Here is a 23,026-nt window from a genome sequence, read left to right as displayed (position 1 = left end):
TCTGCAAGCTATCAAAATATGTAACATTTTCATCATTCCCCTTGTACACGCTACAGCTTATTTCTCTAAGAGTGTGGCTGCAGTAATAGCCCCTGTACAGACCTCTCTCTTTCCAAATCCCCCCCGCCCTCTCTCTTTAGGTACTACTTCTTTCCTTCATTATTTTGTGAGATTCAGAATTTTTTTTTTCTTGTTGTACAGGATTTTTAATCTCTCTGTTTGACAACTACTCACTATTTTCCAATGGCATTACTTTCAATAAGTGTATTTTTAAAACCCTGTCTTCCAACACTGTTAACATTTTCTCTGTCATTTTCTGAGACCGACGTATTGTTGGGAGGCTGCCCAGCCAAGCTGTGCCAGCACATTATGTTAAACAATGTATTGAGAGATGTCAAAACAACTCTCAAAAAAAATCACATTTATATCAACAATCAATAACACAGAAAATAAATTATGGGAAACCAATAAAAATACAGGCTTTCAATGCAATTTGGTATAACTTTGATTACTTTTTTTTGACAGCAGCTGAGTGGCTGGGCCAATATGTTTCTAAAAGCTGCAGCATGCAACTAATTTTTGCTATTACTTCAGAGGTGTCTGTGTTAATATCTCAACTAGAATTTGCTGATATCTTCATAAAAGTGCTGGAAATTCCTGAATTCTTCTCTGAGCATGGAAACTTCTGTCTAGACATTTTTATAGACCTGGATGACAACATTTAGAGTTTCCTAAACATTTTCACTACAGTTGTCTCCTATGTGGACATTTATTTAATAAAACATGAAATGGAGCTGTGATCAGATTTCACCTGAACAACCTACCATATGCAATCAGGTATATTGAGCTATTGGAAAGGTATTATACACATTATCATGAAGAACTCTAAATAAGAAAAACATCACAATGTACTGCAGATGAGTCTGCCTACTCTTATAATTCAGCTCTGTGAGGACACTAGTCATACACTCCTTTCTCTTGTAGTGCATACAGTGGCAAGGCATATTTTCCATTAGCAAAATCCCCCTTTTTATGTCACTCACTTTCAACATACTTCAACTAGAGCTGACTGTACACCCCAGATCCTTCAACTGTCAGTAAAAAATGTGGTACCTGGAAGTAATTGTATATCACACACCACCAGTGTGGCTCGCTGCAGTTAGTTAACCACAGCTGTAATAGAATTAATGCCATAAAATTAAACCGAAAGTAAGTCAACTTTTTACAGCGGCTAAATAGAGCATTTTTAAAGTCAAAAAGCATGCCAAAAACCTAAAAATGTTTCTGGGAAACCTTTCTCACAGAAGGGCACTAGTTTTCTGATGCAAATTTCAGTTTGATTTTTCTCCATTCCTGGAGAGCAGTAAAATATAAATGTTTATTTAGTAAATGTTCCAGATCTCTGATGTACTTTAGTGACAAAATTCTTTCTGAAACAATGAAACTTTGAGGTTGTGTATTATCACTTATCAATTACACATTATGTGAAGATGTCTTTGAGGCTGAGGGGGAAAAAATCATCATTCAGATAGGTCTTTTTTTCTAAACACCTGAATTTATTACTGCTCCTATTCCTTCCCAGCTGACTTTCTACCATTAAGTTTCTTACTATCAGGGAAGTACTCTCAAAACTTGGCATCCTCCTTAAATACTTTCTGCATATTTGGATTTTAACTTGAAGTTATTTTCTCTTGAGGCAAATTCATTTGAAATGGTGTATCAGTCAAAACTTGATAACAAAATGAATAATGTGATGAATTATTTCATGGCATTGACCAATATTTTCCCTCTGTGTAAGAAAAACAAGAGATTGCTTGACAACTATGAGACTGCTTAGTCTCACTGACATAGAGGGTTTGAGGGCAAAATGACACAGAAGATCTGTTTTGAGATTGGGGAGATATAAAGAATGCTTTAAGCAGATTTAAAAAGCACAGGAAGAAGGAAGGCTAAAAGAGGAGCAATAAAATAAAGAAGGAAGTGCAAGGAGAATAAAGGTAAAAGGGAAGCAAAGGAACAAAGAGAAAGAACTGCTCTTGGCAATACAGTTTATCTGATACATTATTATGAAATGTAGCTTCATTGAAAAGCACTGATATATAAGCTCCAAATGTTTTGTCTGAAACATCTCAGATTTGATTAACTTTCATCAAATCTAAGGCCTGAACTCCAGAAAGGCTGCCTTGAGGCTGCAGAGACTGGGAACTGCAGATTGCCTTCCCCTGTCCTAGTTGTTGCCCAAAAGCCAGGTGCCCAAGGAGTCCCAAAAACTGTTTCACATAATAATGGGTTTCTAACATTATTAAGAGGTTTGGAATAGTTCAAATCAAAGTATATAACCTTGTCATTTCCAAGAAATCAGAATTTCTCCATTGTAATCCCAAATAGTCAGTATATCTTCAACATTTTTTATGCATGTTCTGGCACTTCGTAGGCATGGACTGTGAGAAAATTTCAATCTATTTTCTTGTTTTTCATTTTCTGGCTACTTGAGATAGAAATTGAGTCAATTTCATAAGTAAGTCTCTCTTTAGGGATTTTGCTACAGCAAACCATGAAGCATCTATTACTGTGTAAGCAACTGCACAGCATGTAAATTTTACTTCCCAAATAGTTTACCCCTGACCTTTTTTTCCAATTATAGGACAAGTACAAAACAAATCATTATTTATCTTTTTGTTTACATGGCCTGGCCTCAAAGCAATTCCTCTTTCTTTTTCTTTGCTCTATCCAAAAAATAACATGAAGGTTACCTTTGCTTTGAACTCATGCCTCATTTTCACAAATGCATATGCTCCTAATTCAAAGACACCAACAAACAGACCATCTCCTTCAGTATAGGAAAAAACTGCAAAATCTGCACACCATACTATGTATCAGTAGTCACAGTAGAACTGGAAAGACTTTTTCTCAGAACCTGACTCTTTCACTCCATCATTCTCTTCCAATATTTTGCAACCTGACTGAATGTTTCTTAGCTATGTTGATGTTTTCTTAATTGTATTTTTAACAGCATATCAAGCAACAACCTAGCACTTGCACCTTGTAAACTACATCAGGTTTGAATAAACAATGGAAACTTTTTAATGTGCTATCTAATCTTAGGATCTTGCATTTGTTGTAATACGGCTATATGCTCACTCACAGCCTGCCTTATCTAAATTAACACGAGAGGATTCTGTTCTTTGCAGACAGAACTCTGCCTTAGTACAGCACTTTCTCTTTAATAGTACTGGATAAGAAAACATCTCATGAAATGACAGACTACCATAAAATTTAAGAAATAGGGCTAGTTAAGAAAATGAAACAAATTCTTCGGGTTTTTTTTTTTTTAATAATTAGTTGAATATTTTATAAATGTGTCTCTAGTGGTAACTAGACCTAAAAAACTTAAATTAAAAATCTTATATGTGTTTATAGCATATATAATTTGAATGAATGCATCTTTAATGCACAGGAATGTTTACTAAGTTTTAGTTTCTTATGTTTATGCTTGACTCTCATTCTCAAAGATTCAGGCCAAATCGATCTTGGTTGCATTTTTTTCCCATCCATTTTTTGCCACCCCTCTGAAAAGTTCAGACTTTCAGCATAGGTTACATGCAGTTCATATCTGCATTACCTACCCACTCACCACAGCTAGAAATATCTTTCCTGATATTAGCACTCAACTCTATAAAAATCTCTGCTGAACTTATCTCTATCCCTTAAATAATTTATGCTTTTGTGCTCTCTATTGATTCACTCTTTTCCTCTTTCTTTACAAAGATTTTGACATCACACAGTTTTAATACATGACTTCTACCACAAAAACAAACATGCAAAGCAAAAGCATTTTATATGGCAAGAAAGGCATTATGTATTTGTAAAGAAGTAAGTCAGTACTTCATTATAGGTGATTTCACACTGGATAGAGCTTTTGAAAATCACAGCAGGTACTGTTAGACTTATTAGAGATTTCCATTAACTCATGTTGGGATCTGATTAAACTTCCTTTCTGTTCATTTATTGTTCTCTAGTATGTGGAGATGTTCCAAAAATCTTTCCTAGAAGATCCCAGAAAGTGTCAGAAATTGATCACAGACTTCTTCAGAAGGTCTAAATTACTGTGAGGCCTTACAAAAGGCAACAAAAGGCAACATAAGCCTTCCAGTTCTTCAGATATTCTAGATAAATATACCAAGATGGTCAGCAGAGTGAGGAGTTATGTACTGTGCCCTGCTTTAAACGACTGGCACACCCACAAGGATACAATGCCTCTTCATTTGTCAGACTACCCAGGAGTAATCTTATCTCAAAGCAAAGTTTAAGAGTAGAATGGTGTTTACTTAAACTATGATTTGAGATAGGGGTCACGAGCAGATATAACAAAACATCAGTATTGAGGCTATATTTAACAAAAAGGATTCTCTTTTGGTGTTCCAGCTGTTATCTGCTTTGCCACTGCTGGGTAATTAGCTATACAATGCACACTTGGCCCTAGAGAGTTCTTTTGGCTACTTCATTCTTTTTCCTATTGTTGAAGAAGACTATCTGCAGCATCCAGGGTGGCTGCCCTGGGTGACCTGCCCTTTCTCCAAGCTTGTATAGGATGACCTTATTTTTCTTCTATGCTAATATTTACCTACCCCTCACACTTCAGGCAGGTGGGCACTGAGACATCACAGGGCAACAGAAGGGATTAAATAATTTCCTTTTCCTCTCTTTTAAAGATAATTTTATTAATATTTTTTGTTACTTACTTTAATTACCATTTATATTTAAAGTGATTCATGCATGTTGCAGTTTTCTTGAGAATTCTTGTAAAGCTATTCATGCTGTGTCTTACAAAAGATAAAATGCAGCTTTTTCTACTAGATTTACAGCTCCTTTTTCTCTGTGTCTCTCTTATGAAGAGCAACCATTGCATAACAGGAATAGAGAGCTGAAAATGTAATATTCTGTCAACATAATCACAGAAAAATTTTTAATTCCCCACTCAGCCCCACAGATTTTTACTGCTAAAAACACTATCTACAGATTTTTTTTCCTGCTTCCAGACAGAAGGAAAATACCATGCACTTACTTACAGGTTGATAGGTCAGCCCCTAAGCTCCATATGACAGCTGATCAACAGAAACCCAGGCGAATCATTCCAAAGCTGTAATTTGTTCTTCTGCCAAAGGAATAAGAGAAAGCACACAACCAATGTATGTTGTGTGGGATATAGAATAGAATTGGAGGAGTGTGGCTATCCTACTGTTTCTAGACAGCTGCTCCTGATTGCCAGTGTCTAACTACCTGGGCTGATAACATTCAGGCCTTGTTCTGAGACCACATTCTGTGACCATTGGCCAGTGTCCCATGGGCATGGTTCCCAGAGAAGTTTGTGGTAATTTCACTAGAAGAAGACTGGATTTTCAGAAGTAGCATAAATCCTTGTTTCCTCATCTTCTGATGTCTATCTTTTGGGGATTTTTCATCTGTTAGTCTGTAAAACAGTCACATTTGTGTGGAAGCTCCACAAGTTGCAGGATATACCAAGCAATCATGGGATTTTAGTATTAAGAATCTAATAATAATTCTTTTGCCCACCTATTCTGTCTTCTAGGTTATGATGTATGTTGTGTATCAGACCTTTCCTAGGTATGTGTTGTTTAGTCTCAGTTGTTTTTTAATTTGTATATGTATGAATTTATTAACTCAGTAGTGGGCATTTTTCAATTTTCAACATTCACAGGCCCATTAAATCCAGCTCTCTCTGCTTTCAGTTTTTACAGTAAAAGGAGTATTTCCTAGTCTTCAAAACATATCTTGGAAAGGCAATTGCTGTCAGGACTAGTAAATGTGGATCGGTATCTCAAGGTAGAGCATCTATGATTTCTATTAATTACTGAAATTCACAGATGCCTTCAAACATAATACTGGATGCTTATCAAAGCCAGTCATTCACAGGATCATCACAGAGTGCCCTGCATTGAAAGGGACCTTAAAGGTTATCTTGTTCCAACCCCACTGACATGGGGTTTTTCACTAGTCCAGGTTGCTCAAAGCTCTATTCAACCTGGCCTTGAAAAAATCCAAGAGTGTAGATACTTGTGCCAATATTAAATTTATGTAATTTGAGATAGCTAATTAGGTGTTTGAACCTAAACACACAAAATAATTTTTGTCCAATCTATTTTATCCTTGTGAAGTTCATAGATTTAATATTGCATTTGAGTCTAGGCTTCTTGTTCATACTGAGGAGAAATTTCCCCTGTGTCATACATATGAGAAAATAATGACTGAATGAGAAACATAGGATAGTATTTTCATTAGTTGTGGATGAACTTTTTCTGCTTTCGTAAGTTTCAATATTTATGTAAAAGTGATTTTTTTTTGATTCTTAGTGTTTTCAGAAACTGCCTGAGCAATGTGAGAATAAAATGCATTTGCTTTAAAAAATATTCTTTAGCTCAATATTACAATTTTGCATTTATTTTTGTCATTCTTATTCTACTTTCTTCTCCTGTGATGAACACAGAGCTCACAACAGCTAATCTTGTCTGTTTTTGCCTCCCCTCTCTGTAAGATGGAGTAGAGAAAATATTTAGCATACTCATCATTCTCTGCTTATTTAAGAACTGGTGCACAAAAGTAGGACTTTTATTGTTTCTTTTTGCATCATGTATATCAGTATTAAAAGGTCAAAAGCACAGTTTAACACTTGAAATGTGTAAGTTAGAATACATATTTCTGAACAACTAGGGTGCTATTTCGTGTCTATGGAAATGAGAATTAGGAACCATATTTACACTGTAATGATTTTGCAAAACCTTAACTTAGGTGTCGGTTTCCTTAATCTGTTTTTCATGAGGTTTTGCTTGTTTTTTTGTTTGTGTACTTTTTTCATGATGGAAAGCACATGAAAATTAGTGACTCAAAATGACTTTATGAAAGGAAAGGTTCTTTCACACTTTTCATAATTGAAGGTTGATTGTAAAAATTTGACTTCTTATTGTACCAATATGAAGATTGATCATATTTGTTAGAAATGCTAATTAAAATAATTAGCTTATAGGCTGAAATGGTAAGCAAGTATACCAAAATTTGCCCCTTAGGCTCTTGAATCACACAGCTCAATGGAATCAATGGACCCCTGCCCAACAGCTTAAAAGAGTTACACTTTGTGATTTAATAAACAATAATTATGAAATTTTAAAAAATTGTTTAATTAAAATCTAAAACCATAGTCAGTCATCTCATAATTTGAAGCACTAATATGGTCTAAGGCACTCACCTGGAAGATAAAGCAAATTACCCACAATAAATTGCAAAACTATGTGAAAGACTCATGCACATTTGCTACATTGCAATGAAGATTGTCACACATCAAGACAAAGTACCCATGCTGAGGAACACAGAAAAAAAAATTATATTGATACAATGAAAAATTTGGTGAAAAGAGGGTTAAATTTTCATCTCTTTTTTTTGCACTGGCTTAGTGTTTCCCAGTTTGGAAAACAGATTTATTTTCCATTAAAAACCCACTATTGTAACACCATCAAATGACTGCGATCAGTGGAAAAAAATTCCAAACCAACAAAAACCAAACATCAAAACCAAAACAGAAGCTAAAAATAAGTTCTGAAGTTGTTGTCAAAGTATGTTTCCATAATTTAAAAACCTTGGACTTTGCATTTTAGAATTCTTCAGATACTTTGAGAATGGCAAGTCTTTGATATTCCAGATCTCAGAAAATTGATAATTTTTAATCATGATATCTCAGGAACTTCTGATTTTTTTTTTAATTAAAAGTATTGCTCCAAAAAACATCTTCAATCTATTCCACAGTACATCTTTAGTCTTAGGGGACAGTGATAGTTAAGATCAAAATTTTTGATGTGTTTTCTCATTCTTGTAAGAAATATGAATCTGCAAAGAACTAACCAGTGTTCTGGGTTACAAATTGCAGTTGAACAACCTGCTTTGATCAAAGATCTTTTGATCACTCAAAATTCAGGGTAACCATAGTGACTGTATTAGGTTATCTGGAACCTCCTTAAGGTGGAAAATGATTTATAACTAATATGTCTGAAAAAAACTTTTGAAAACCCTTTGTTCCCTTCTATATACAATAACCAGAAAAGGTAAAGTCAATAACTTGAAACATTCAAGCAAATAGCCGTATAATTCAGCATTTGTGTTGTTACCTCAGATAATTTTAGTCCAAGCATGTGTGCATACAGCAATCCTCAAGCTGTGGTATCTCTGCTTCTGGTGACTTGTCTGCCACATGACACTAATACATCTATTTAAACCGTACCATTAGAATAAGACTGAATTATAATCATGATGTCTAGAATTACAGGTACAATACCTCAATTTATTTTCAACTGTAGATGCAACACAGACATTTCTAAGTCCCCAGATCACTGACACAGACATATGATTTGATTAAGATCTATCTATCTAAGTCTCAATAAAGATAAAAGCATATACATTAGTGAGGTCGGCTAGATGGTGGATCATGTTTGCAGTTTAGGTCTCATTACCAGTTCTGCTGATAATGTTTATAGAAATGCCAGTAGTAGTGGGAACATGATGGTTTTTTACTACTCATTATGCTGAGCATGGCCTGAAAATATCTGTTGCATATCCTGTTCCATATCTGTAACATATGTCTTGAAAATTTGAGGACATGGTATTGAGAATAGTATACTATTTACTGGTTTGCTGGAAATTTCAGAATGGAAAACCACTTTTCTTTCAAAAATAAATTTTCTATTTGAAGTATATCTCATCAGTGCTGTAAGTCAGTTTCACCACTAGGAGCAGTCAGAAAACGTCACAGACTACATTTAATGTTTTATGACCTCAGAGAAGTTTCATACTTCTTGCAGCGTTACAGTGCACATCACTGCACATCACAGACAGAAATGGCTCTAGGACTACTAAGAGATTTTTTTAGTATATGAAAGGACATCATGTTACTTGATAATTACAATTTTCATTGTCTTTTAAAAAAATGTCTATCACTTGCTGGCAGGATTTTCAACAATAATTTTGCTTTTAGATTTCTTTGCCCATGTACTCCTAACAATGCACTGAAATATTATGTCTTGCAGAAGATGTTAGTGTGTATCATACCTCCAAGGTCTGTTTGCTCATTCTAATGCATCTGAACATTTTCAGTGTTCTAAAATTAGGATTAAGTGGACAATTCACACTTTTCCCATCTTTACTATATCACCGAATCTTTCTGCTGAACTCTTTCTCAAGAATGACAATTAGTGTCTAACATTCCTTGGCAGTCTTTCACAAATTCTCATGCATTTTAGTCAGTTGCTAAGAACAACCATGAATTTTTTTGGATCTGCTGGGGAAAGACAAGTTACTTATAGATAAACTGAAATAATAAATGTCAACTGACTCAAAATGAATGCTTTACAAACTACAAATACAAGCAAGGCAGCCAAAAACTAGTCACGACTAGTCACGCCCATTTATATAATGGGCACAGGAAAGCAGTGCTGAAAATGTTGGGAGTAAGAGATTTATAGGGTACTTGTGCATGAGTTAACAACTTTTTAAACAACTATTCATGATTGAAAAATAGTTTATTGTTAGTCAATAATTCCAAATATTAGTGTGCCAAGAAATGTATTGATAATTTCGAAGGCAAGAGTTTTGAATATTTTTCTCATGGATTCAAATAATGGTAAAGTAATTTCATCGTAGACCACTGAACTACTCCATAATCTACATTTCACATAGCCCAACCCTCTTGCTGAGGCAGAATTACTGCTTTGTGCCTCATTTTTTGGTCATACATGTTAGGTAGTTTGCTCACATAAATACACTAAAATTTCAGTAAGGATGTCTTGCAAATGCTGTTACCGTAAGCCCCACATGTAATAGAAATTGTTGTATCATGACAGGGGATGGAGAGGAGAGATGTTTTTCTGGTATAAATTGAATCAAAATTATTTAATACTTTGTTAGACAAAAGCAAACCTTCAACTTCTGAAAATGTTTTGGCTCCAAACACAGAACAGAGGCTACAGAAATAATATGTTCCTTTGGGAAACTCTGTTCATTAGCTTGGCAGGCACATTCAGGACTTTTGCAGAGAGCAAAATACTTTTAAGAAGCATGTTATGAACAATGCAATTTAATAACCCAATTTTATAGAAACAAACTTACAAATAATTAAAATTTGAGATATAATTTTTTTAAAAAATGTAATCTATTAGGGCTTCTTGGATAGCCAAAGTACCAGAAGATGTTTGTGAGTGAGTAAACGTGAATGTTTTGGATATTTTTGTAATAATTACTGTCTGCAGAACCTTGATATAAACTCTACAGTTTGCTTTTCAGTCATTTGAACTCTTCTTTGAGCAATGTGTGCTATTCACAACACAGATATTTTAAAAATATAAGTAGATCATAATTATAACTGCTTAATATTGTATTTTTCGTGTGTACTGTAGAAAACACCTAAAGAGGTAATTTGCAGAGGTTCTGTTAGAATTACACTTAGTGTGTGGGACATTATTATGGAATTCACCGCTAAGAGGCACAATGAGGAAGTGATGGAGTCACCACCAGTTTGATTGCATATGGCAGCCCAAAGATACGGCACCGGTTGCCTGGAAGCCATGGTAATTCTTTCTTTAAAATACAAAACCTGATGTCTGTTCAAATTATGAATAGCCTACTGGCAGTATTCTTAGAATATCTGCTTAGTGTGGCATTACTTCAGATGTACTCATCTTGATTGTCCCTGGATGGCATGATAATTTTGTCACAGTCTATTCACAGAGAGTTTTGAAAGATGGCATGGACTACCCATCTACTTGGTTCATACCAAGTTGTCTACATAAGCAGTGTGAATTCTCCTGTGGTCAGAACTGTCTTTCAGACTTCCATTCTGCATTGACAGATTGTAAGGGCTAAGACTCAAGGAACACAGCAGACAATACTTTTTGTAAATATTTATATAATTATTCAGGGAATTCTGCACTCTGTAGTGAAGTGCTATACAGTATTTCAAATACTACATAAAGTAAAATGTTTAATGGACTTTAGTTATATAGGAATTTTCCAGGAAGGCTATCTAATACCCTTCCACTAAACAATCCTAGGGATTCACTTTGTGTTACACATTTGGAAAAAATATGATAAAATGCATAATAAAGTTGAAGCTAATCTGAAAAGTAATTTCTTGCAGGGTGGATAAATCCAAGTTAGCAGTAAAAGATTGGAACTAGACCTTTATGTCATGTGAAAATATAGGAACATCTGGAGACTCCAGTTAAAGGATAATGAGTTGACTCTTTCACTTTGAGTCTTTTTAATATCTAACAATTCTACTTCAATATTTCAAATTAAATCTGTCCATAATGACAGATTGCTTCCTAAGATAAGGCCAGCTTGCTTTGTTTGATGTAATTTCTTTGTCATTATAGCTCACTTTTATCTTTTAAGTGCAAATTCTTAAAAAACTTAACTTACAAAATATTTATGCAGAAACTGAGTATGCAAATAATCTGTAACACAAATTTCATATGAAGAACAATTGAGAGATCAAAAAGGACACTTAAAGTAGATATGGAAAAAAAAAAATGATTGAAGGAAAAGAAAAACGCTTCAAAATATTTCCCAAGACTTTAAGAAAGACTACAAATTAAGGGTTCTTAAAAATAACTCCAGTTCACATTTTCTTTCCTTTTCTGGGCCCAAGCATTTAGATATATTGTATTGTATCATTCAGCTGCTATAATTTAAAGTCTACTGCCTTTGTTTCTCTTTGCAGATAGACCTGTTTATGCCACCTATTTTATTTACCATGGTCCATTCCTGATATTGTCAAAATATATACTGCCTACTAGCTCTCACACATGAGAGCTTCCAGTATTTTTTCATAACCTTTTTCATTCTCCTTCCTGAAGACTGTAGAATGTCCAGCATTGAACAGGACAGCATGAAGGGATTAGATAATAGAAATAAAATTTGGGGTTAAAGAGGGCCTGACCCATAGCCTGAAGATAGCTAGACATATATACAGAGCTTAATTCACACAATTATGTGGTTTGAAAAAAAGGAGAAATAAAAGGAAGGATCTTGTCAGTAGACCTGGTTTATGAGGCCCCAGTAGCATTTTGGCAAAGTAAAGAGGATTCGCACTGCATAGTATCAGAGGAAAAAAAGTGCTGTGAACTTCAATTGAGACTACTTTTCCATTGTTTGTAAAGGCCACCATCATACATAACTGCAACTTTTAAAATATCTAGCTTCCTTACAGAATGTCACAGTGCTCCTGGTTAGTTCTTAAGAAAGAGATCAAAGTGAGATTTTAAGGTCTTGGCGTTCTTGTTCACACTGTGTTCTTTCTGTTCTGTTCACAACACTGAACAGAACTCAATTTTCCAAGCAAGTGACAAGAAAACACATTTGTCACTACTTTGTTCTTCTATAAACCCTTAAGTGTAGTCCAAAGGAGAAATTTATAAAAAAAAGCCCACTGAACATACATTTAGGAAGCATAGTTCTCTTTAGTGGACTGAATTGTCCCCTTTTCATGTTGTTGCAACCCAAACAGACCTGTCAAGACATGATCAGACGGAGTAATACCAGGATTTTTTGTGAAGCTAAATCACTAGACGCTAGCAGAAGATTTGTTCTACTTGATTTCAGCACATAATCTACATAGTTACTCTATTTTTCCTTTTGGATACTCTTTAGTTTTAGTCAAAATAACCTACATTGCTACATGAGAGCTTGACTGATTATTTGCAGGGAATGGATGTCACTGTGATTAATTTTATTAGGCTAACTTAACAACTTTTAAAATAAATATTATTTTTATTGTCTCGCTAATAAAACTCTTATATAGATAATGCTTCTCTTTGTCCAGTAATTCTGATTTTGTTTTCTGTTTCTAATTCTAATTTCTTTCTTAAAGAAGTTCTTCTGTATAGGAACACTGGAAATATAGGCATCCCAAGAGTGAGAGACATTTCTGTCAAATGATAATGACACTGAGAAGAGACACAGAGAGAAAGAATAAAGAAGAACATTTTTACATGGCAGTATAATAGCTGAAAGGTAATTGCCTGCAAGTTTACAAGGCAATAAATGGCTCTCCACAGCTGATCAACATGAACGCCATAGGCATTAAAGGCAGAAGAGCTCTCTGTATTTACCAAACCCTCAAATTTTAAGTGCAGCATCTCAGTAATATTTTAAGTTTGATAGCTTTTTTTTTTGTTCATTTTAAAATTAAATTTATAGTACCTTTGGATCTAATAATATAGAGGAAAAAATAAGAAAAACAGCATGTCACCACAAATGAAGCATAGACAGAGAAGACTGAGGTATCAGCACAAGGTGGTGGGGAATATAAACTAATTTACAGAATTTGTGCTTGTTTTAAGCAAAAAAAAGACATCCTTGTACTGTCAAAAGTTGGAAGAGAATCGTAACAGTAGTCATGAGATGAAGGGGAGAGCTGCCTAGAGGTGTCCCCAAAAGCAAAGAGGATGTTGAAAAGACTATCTTCGTGCTTCTTTAAAAATAAATCCTGAAAAAGCATATAGAATCCATGCTACAACTTCTGTTTCCTAAAGGAGTTGACTTTGACAAAATTCAAAAATTGACAACTGAACCTTGCAAAAGATTATTTCAAGGACTAGATAAATTAAGATGGTGGTCACTGTAAGCGTTTGACCTCTGAAAGTCACATCATGCTAGGTCAAAACATTCTCTATTTCAACCTTTAGAAGAAGCTGAGGTTGAAAATGAACTCCTCCTTTCAGGCCTGCATTGCAGTCCTTTGTCTTCTGGAACAATGCCTTCCAAATCTTCTGCATGAGGCATTTATTTGTTTGTTTGCTTGTTTGTTTGTGTTTTTTAAAATAGTGCTTAGTTATTGAGTCTGCCATTATTTATAAAACTAGTCCCTTATGTCATATAAAACCCCTAGTAAACTATCCAGAGAGTGAGAAATTACCATGTTGATCATTAATCAGCCACCTTTAGCTGCAGGTGTAGAGTCACACAAGTATATCTTACAAAATCATATCTACTTGTTTTACAAATTATTTAAAGATTTTTCACCTATTTCAGTCAATTCCATTCAGCAATTTAATTACTGCTCTGGATAAATGGAGAAAATAAAAAAGGGAAATTTTTAAATTTTATAATTCTTTTTAGATACTAATGAGCTCTGGCTTTTTTTCTTGTTTAAGGATTCTCAGCCAAAACATTGTGTTCAGTTCTTTAATCTATGTCAAAGGCAAGCATTAATATTTTACAGCTGGACGTCTTTTAGTATTCCCTAAGTGTGGATGGATTTCTAATAAATGGTGTGTGCCATTATTTCCTACAGACTTTGCCTAGCTCTGTTTTAGTTTTGTTTATTTGTTTTATTTGCTATTTTATTGTTCTTTAACAAAAGGTTGTGAAATGTCTTAATAGCTTGGTCACAGATTTTTCCAACTGATATGGAACTGTCAAGACGGCTGTTTTTCACAAGCACATTTTCACAGTAGTGCCATAAATGTTGAAAAGCAGCATCTTTGTTGTTTAAGCACAATTTAAGGGTCTAAAGCAGACAAGGCTTGAGGGAGGTTCTATGGCTTGGAATATGCTGGCAGTCAGGGTAAATTATCAGAACGGTCCTTTCTGCTCCTTCATTCCAAGAATCTGAGACAACTCCAGTACTTATAGGAAAACACTCAGGCATCATTGTTGCCAGGGCCAACGCTCCAAAACTGCCAGCCATTCCCGACAAAACAGGCATTCAGCAACACGTTCATTCACATACTTTGCGTGGGGGTTGCTATGGTTTTGTTATGAAGAGATGTGGAAGGCTACGAGAAAATCCTTTTTTTTTTTTTTTTGTAAATGACCACAAAGGACTCTTGCCACCAAACAAACTTTATGCTGCTAGCAGTCACTGACCATAGTTTCCTAGGCCTTAGTCCTTTTTGAATGGTACTACAGTTCCTTCCTTCCTTCCTTCCTTCCTTCCTTCCTTCCTTCCTTCCTTCCTTCCTGTTGAGATAATGTCTCACAATGCAATATTTGAAAATCAATGGACGCAAGTAACTGCATACAGAAATACTTCCTAGCAATTTCCAAAGTCACTTGTACTTGACTCAGTTGAAATGCAGTTTCTACTATTGGCCCTTTTCCAGCTGAACTTGCCTGTGCTGCACAAATCTTTTTCAGGAATTGTTTTATTATACTGGGGTTTTAGCTCCTATTGCATGAGTAAAATCATATTTGGCTATTTAATGCCACAATTTCTGTTTTTACAGTCATATATCACTCCTTTTCAGCTCTAAAGATGGTATTTTTAAGTTTCCTCTCTTTCACCCATTAGGTGTTGTGAGATATCAAAACATTATTTGCTCTAATCGGATTTGATTCCCATAGTGTTTCCACTCATGTCAATATGGTCTGACTTGAGATGTGATGAGCTAGATGAAGTTCCTGTAAGTCTCAATGTACATTATCTGCATCTTTAAGATTCTTTAGGACCATTTGGCATATCATAGGTGAGAAAAATATCCAGTGGTGGTCATCTTTGCCTACAGAATTATTACCACAGTCAGATAACTGGCTTTAGTGTACAATATGAAAGTTAACAAAGGACAGTGAATATTGGTGTCTACTAAATTTGTTTTCTGCAGGCTTGATAACATGATACTGTAGCCACTGTCTCCAGCTGTATATGTTGAGTTAAAACCAACACCAGTATTTTTACTCGACACTAGAATCCGGGAGTGCTATGTCCATTTTCTGATCCCCAGTACAAGAAACATATGGGAACACCAGAGTGAGTCTAATGCGGGACAACCAAGATAGTCAGAGCTGTAGTACACAGAACAAATAAGAGATTGAGAAAACTGGATTTGTTCTTAAAGGAGGAGGCTAATGATATCTTAAGAAGTAAAGGTTAACATGGTCTCATCCATTAGAAGGCTACAGAGAAGATGGAGTAAGACTCTTCTGAGAAGTGCACAGTCTTAGGATAGAAGTCAAGAGTCACAAGTTATAACACAGGAAATTCCCATTACTTATTAGAAAAAAAAGGTTTCCCCATGAGTGCAGTCAAATAGGAAATGCTGTGCAATCTCTAAAGCTCTGTTCCTGGAGAGGTTTAATATTCATCTGGGCAATTTCCTGTGTAACTTGGTCTGTTCTGGCCCTGGACCTGAACTTCAGGTTGAACCATTATAACCCAAATCATTCTACAATTTCACAGTTCTCTGGATGATGTCATGCTCCTCTGACTCATAAGCACTGGTCACACTGTGCCCCAGCTCTGTTCCCTCCCCTTCAGTGACAAAATGGACAGAGACACTCACTCTCCGGGATGCCCTCCACTTGATATATCTGGTTTAAGCTGACTGTCACAATACAGTTTGAATTTAAGTGCACCATGCATGAAAAATAATAATCCAGGTATATTAAATGCTTTGATAACCTATGAATTATTTTCAGTCCCCAATATAGTGGATACACCAAAGTTAAATACTGTATTTTTCATTTTTCTCTATTTTCACCCACACATTTATTATTTCACAATCCACAATAGCACCCTTCTGAGTCACTGAATCACATAAATTTTTCATGTGTTAATATTTTGATAAACAGTGTAATAAAAAATTAATCTTTTAAGAAGTGGTGGTGAAGCATAAGCATATTTTTGTGAGCAATACACTTGCTGAAAAAAAAATTTTGTTATTTCAAAAAATATGTGTGTGTCAGAGAGAATTGTAAAGCTGTGAAAGATAAAACTGTGTAGATGCTGTTAGCCTCTGAGTCAGCAGCTCACATTTCGCAGAAATTAGCATTTTAAGCCTAAGTGCTCCCACTGCGTGCTCGGAACCACCTCTCTGCATAGCCTGCTGCAGTCTGACAGTGCCTCAGAGCTTACACAATTAAAAGAGTAACAAACTGATTCACTGTAAATTAACAAAGTGCGGCCAGTCACGCCAAAGAGACATTTACCACAGGAGCAGCCTCTGTCATGGAGGGGGTAGGAGGAGCTGACAGCACACGTATTATTGTAGAGACAAGTTTTCTACTGAGGCTGAAAGTGAAACACCTGCAAATGGGTCAGATATAATTATTTTATTTCTTTAATAAATTAGGGCAAGCAGCAATGATTAATTAACACAGACACACAAAAAGAAAAGATTTGTTGGAATGAATCCATATTTATTTTTTATAATTTTAAAGTATTTATGCAGCAGTGTCACAGTATAGCAACAGCAGAGTTGCTACTTCATAAAGAAGGATAGCTTTTCGCAGTTATACAGCATTTTTAATAAAAGACCTGTTAGTTTTGATCTCTACTGGTGCTCTGCCAGCCTTGAATATGGTCACAATGCCCTGGAAACGGTTTTCTTCTATGCCCAGCTCCTTTGATAGCAGGAAGACACAGTGACACAGAGCTGCTCTACTCTGAGTGCCTCTGATAAATCCAAACTGTCAGATGCTGCTGGTCAAAGGTAAATGGGACATCAAGGGAGAAAAAAAGAAGCACCAAGGATAAAAGAAGCAGTGACTTGTTTTGCAGTACACTTGAAGTAGTGTTCCATACTAGTTTAGCTGTTCACATAGCACTGAACAGATAAAAAGGCTACTATGCATACAGCATGGCCTCTTTTAGTTATTCTTTTGTGTGAAGTGGTTACCACAGCTTTTAAAGACAGATAAAATCTAGCATAAAGATACATCTATAAATAAAAGATTATTTAAAGCAAACTCTGAAATTATTAGACAAAGTAATGCAGTTTACAAACAAAGCCTGATCCATTGAGGATGATACACCTGAGGATGTAAAAACCAGCACTTGGGTCAAAGGATGCCCTTCCAGCTCAAAACATAAAGCAGTGACCTGAAAACTGACAAGAAACCCAAGGAGGACAGATTTGCGGAAAAAGTGTTTGTAGAAGTAAAATGTACTACTGCTGCACTCAAAAGATCATAAGCCAAACTTAGTCTGGGGTTTATCAGGTCTTTGAGGAGTGTACAGAGGGTTGGTGCAAATGCAGAGCTAGAGAAAAATCTGCACAAAGCAGTATTGATTTTTTTTTTTTTTTTTGCTGATATATGTGGCATTTTTAAGTCAGAATACTATGTGCAACAGTTTTTCCCAGAGAAGCAGAGCTTTGACTCACTGTAAAAAATGAAAGAGAAATTCTGTGAAGTCTCAAAAAAGGAGGCATCTTTCTATAATGTACCCATCCACCAAACCTCATGTGTCATTGCCGTTTTCCATATTTTTTCCAGTTGTTTAAATGTAAGGAGCTTCAAGTTTCTTATTATTTTAAAAAGCATAGTTTTATCTATAAAACCTGATCATGTAGAATGGCCGTTATTGTCCAGTTAAATGAGGACTATAGAGGCAAAAAAACCTCAGACTACAGCACTGGATAGTGGGCAAGAATCAATTATTCATTCAGAAACATCTAGAGCTAGTCAGATGATCTATCTGCATAACAAATAAAACTGATGATTTGTCCTGTTTTTTGAATGCATGATTCACAATTATATGATTACTCATGAGGCTCATGACAACATGACTTGATCCAATCCAAAAACAACCTTAGGAGGAATAGCTGAAGCATGTGGACCCTGATTCAAGCATATGTGCTTGTTTTAAAATATGAATAGTCCTACTTACGGAATTTGATTAATCTTACTCCTAAAGTTATGCATGTTTAAGTTCATTGCTTAACAAGAGAGATAAGCCACATTAAACAGGATGTCTAATAATAAAGTGTCCTGATACTTGCCAGGACAGAGTTAAATTTTTACAGTACTGTCATGGTTGGACACTGGCGCAATGCCAGCATCCCCATGAAAATGCACCTTTTCTAAATAAATGCTGTGAGATGTTATCAGGAACAGAGCAGAGCAGGCCCAAGCTTAATAACAAAGGAAAAAAACTTTATTAAACTACTACTAATACAGAAAACACATAAACTAAATCCAGGATGAAGACCTTTTAAACCACCCCTCCTCCTCCCAATTCCAAAAATACCCAGCCATGAAACATCACCCGGGATTCTTGATCAAATCACCACCCTTCAGGTAATCTATACTCAAACTATCAAGGGAGAGAGAAGTCTCTCTTGTACCACAGACCCCCAGGAAGCACAGCTGCCCCCCTGTGTTTCCCTGTCGCACATGGCAACCGCCCGGAAAAAAATCTGCCAGTGTGACACTCTCCATTCCATGTCACAGTGCTCTCACCACCGTGCATGGACAGACTGCTCATAGGGCTCCTTTAAGGATGCTTTGCCACGGACCCAAAGATATAACAGTTCAGTTTCTCATCCTGAGACTACAGTCCCCCCCATTTTCCCCTGGGGCCGAGGGGTCCAAAAACAGGACTCATCTTCTTCCCGAAGACAGAGGGTATCACCATTCCCTCTTCAGCTTTCTTCGTTTCTCGCCATTCTTGTGCTGCTCGAAGCTGAAACAGGTCTCCTTGGGTCACCACTGCATCCCCCTAAAATGCAGTCTCTATTGCAGGAGAGTTTGGTTCAGTCCATGGCTAACAAGAAAAGTCCAGCCAAAGCTACTTCATCATCTCTTCCCACCTAAATATTTCTTCTTCTAACATCTCAGTTCCCGGACTATCTCTCTTCCACTACAAATCAAGGAGGGGTAATACTTTTAAAAAGCCCTCATTTCCTGGAAAGGGTTAAAAGTTCAGACTCCCTGGACGGCTGATATCTCAGTCCAGTGTTCCACTTCCCACGCTGGGCATTCCCCCCCCTTCTCCTTCTCCTCTGCCGGCAGATTTCCAGGTGCCGCCAGGCTCTCTGTCTCTTTCCCTCTTGGTGGGGGGGGCAAAGGCATCTCCGCTTCTCTCCACCCTTCCGTCCACAGGAGCTGGCTCGATTCCAGACCCTCAGCCCCCCTCGGCCTACCTGGACAAGGCCGCGTGGCTTCCCCTCCCCCACCCAGCTTAAGGCCGGGCAGGGGAGGTCTGCACTCTCTGAGGACCGGAACCCAAAGAGCCAGTTCCCCTGGGAGTTCTTGCTTTTAACCCCCTGTGTTCTCAGAGGCGTGTCCATACTTTCAGTGGTCACTCCAGGTGCCAATATCCGAACCTGACCACTGATTGGTTTGACCCAACTTCCTGGGAAAAAAAAAAAATTCACTTCCATGTCAAACCACGACAAGTACTCATGAGGATGCTGAGCCTGGAGCCTTGTGGGCATGGCTAAGAGATTATTCTACACCACCTCACCTCATTGCTGGGGGCAGGAGTAAGGCAAACCCATATTAGAGCTTGTTCTCTGTTCTCAGTGAGCCTCTGCTGGGTTTAGGTCTCCATATATCTCTTGTACAGGGAAGCCCAGAAATGGACACACTACACCAGATATGTCTCACCAGATCTGAATAGAGGGGCAAGATCCTTTGACCTGCTGGCAACAGTCCTAAAGCAGCTCAGGGTACCACTAGCCTTCTGTATTGCAAGGACACACTGATGGCTCACTTTCTACTTGCTGTCCACCAGACCCTCCAGCCCTTTCCTGTCAGCCCAGTCAGTCCTTGTACTAAACAGTTCATGAGGTTGATCCTCCTCAGGTGCAGGACTTGACATTTCCCTTTACTGAATTTCCTGGGACTCCTGTTGGTCCATTTCTCTGGTCTTTTCAGGACCCTTCAAATGGCACCACAGGCCTATGGTGTACTAATAATTCCTTACAATTTTGTATCATTTGCAAACTTCCTGAGGATGCTTTCTGCCTTATTATCATAGTCCTTAATGAAGATGCTAATCAGTGCCACTGATTACTCCTGTGGTATGCCACTATTGATGGGCCTCCCACTGGACTTTATACCTTCTATCACAACTCTTTGGGACCAGCAATTTAGGCAATTTTCATTCCATCCCTCTATTTATTTATCTGTTTGTCAATCAGGATGTTAAGGGAGACAGTGCAACATAAATGCAATTAGCAAGTATAGGTACCCATCATGAAATTATTGCTACAGCCAACAACTAAAAATAGATCTAATATCTGGCTTTTCTAACAACCTTTTTTTTTTTTTTTTAAACAGAGAAACAGCATTCTGGAGCATATCTTGGGAGAGCTATAATAAAGGAACTGCAATCTATTATTGCACAGTAAAGCTAAACTTTCTGCTCTTACATCAGGGCAGATAACAAATAAACCTGGGTCATCTAATTTTCTAGTGTGTGCATAACTTGTGATAGCAAGATATTAATTTATTCCTACCATAATAAAAAAATCAATTAAACTTAAACTGGCACTTGCTTTTAAAAAATGTAATGCAAATAAAACATAAGAAAAATGTAAAGCAGCCAAAAAGTAGCACAAAAAATGCAGAGTCTAGTAAACTAGAAACAGAACCAGGTAGATTGAACCTTCATAACAAATCAGATTAGTTTTCCTTCTTATGAAATTTATCAATGATTGTTGTTATCAAATCATGATCCCTTTCATACCATGTGGCCTTATTTTCTTTCTGAATAGCTACTCTTTTTTTTATAGGCCTGGCAGAACATCTTTTATGATTAATTTGTTCCTGACTCTTTCTTTTTCTCCATTACAAAACTTAACATCACCAGTGACAAACTCAACATCATCTTTCTGGTGTTTGTTTCTGCCTTCTGCTTCTCCTTTGCCCAGGAAATACATGGGCTTCTTTTGGATGTCTATGATTTTGAATATGGAATCTGCATTTTCTCCTGCTTGGGCTGAACATTCAATGCCTGTTTTATCATCTGCTATAATATCACACAGTTTTATATTGTTACATATAATTATATGCTAATTACAATTACTGTGGAGGAAATGTCTATATAATGGAAATATTTTTATCCTTCCTTGAAAAATAACCAGCCAACGAAGTACAGTGCTGTATCTAATAGAACATTGAACTACAAAAACATAATGAAAAGTGCACAGAGCAACAGCATAAATAGGGATATTTGAATCCTTAAGGATAATGAGATTCTTTACCATTTCTTTGGGTGTTTCCACAAACATTTCAAAAAAGTTTATGAACTGATTTATCAAGGAGATTTACTGAAACAAAAGGCTCACGAACGTCAATTGTCAGATGAAAACCCAGAACGCTCAGACTGATTTAATCAGCATTGTTAATTTGCAAGTTCATGCCTTTCGTAATATCTTATAACAGCTCAATTATTAAAAATAAGAGATCCATTAATGGAAGAAGATATTTTTAAAATGAAAAAGACTTCTATATTTTAGCTTCTGTATATATGTCATACTTTACTTTGAAAGTTTTGTTTTATTCTTGGCCACAATAAAGCATTTTGGCCACTACATGTATGATCCTCAGGTTTCAAACACTTTAAAACCAAAAAGATAATTATCAGTTGGTATATTTTATATATATATATGAGCATAAATTTGAGAGAAATAAAGTAAATTTTACATAATTTAATTTTCCATGACAGATCTTTATCTCCTGTAGAAAATGAGTACATTTAAGGGTTTGTGGGCAGATAGAAGGGTTTTCTTGCTGGGCATTTGGGGAAGAGGTTACAAAATAATTGTGACAAAAATGCTTGAAAAACTTACAGTCTTAAGGTCTTTCTCTATCAGCTAGATCCCTGTCTTGCATTGCTCATGCACTTGAACTCTGGCATATATAAAAACATCTTCCAGAAATTAAAGGATTGTTTCAGTCTTCACTCTGTCTTAGCCTCTCAGCTTCTGAGCAAAAGTGCCAATTAGTGCCAAACACAGTGATATTCTGTGAATTCATTCCAATTAGAAACCATCAGTTCATTTGACAGAGACAATTAGTGCCAGTAGAAAGTACATTTGAGTTTCCAAGGAAGTTATTAATATATACTGTATGCCAGAAACTTCCTCAGAGGCCATTATTGTAAACAGTGTGAAGAAAATTGTGTAGAAAAGACAGATCAGTAGATCCAGATCATTCATGAAGAGCTATCTTTTTAAGGAAAAGTAATACAACATTTGACTTGCTTTAAATAAGAGAAAGAAGGAAGTAAATTAAACAA

This window comes from Vidua macroura, chromosome 5, assembly GCF_024509145.1.
Source record: "Vidua macroura isolate BioBank_ID:100142 chromosome 5, ASM2450914v1, whole genome shotgun sequence".
NCBI classification, from domain to species: domain Eukaryota; kingdom Metazoa; phylum Chordata; class Aves; order Passeriformes; family Viduidae; genus Vidua; species Vidua macroura.
Note: the sequence above shows the minus strand (reverse complement) of the source record.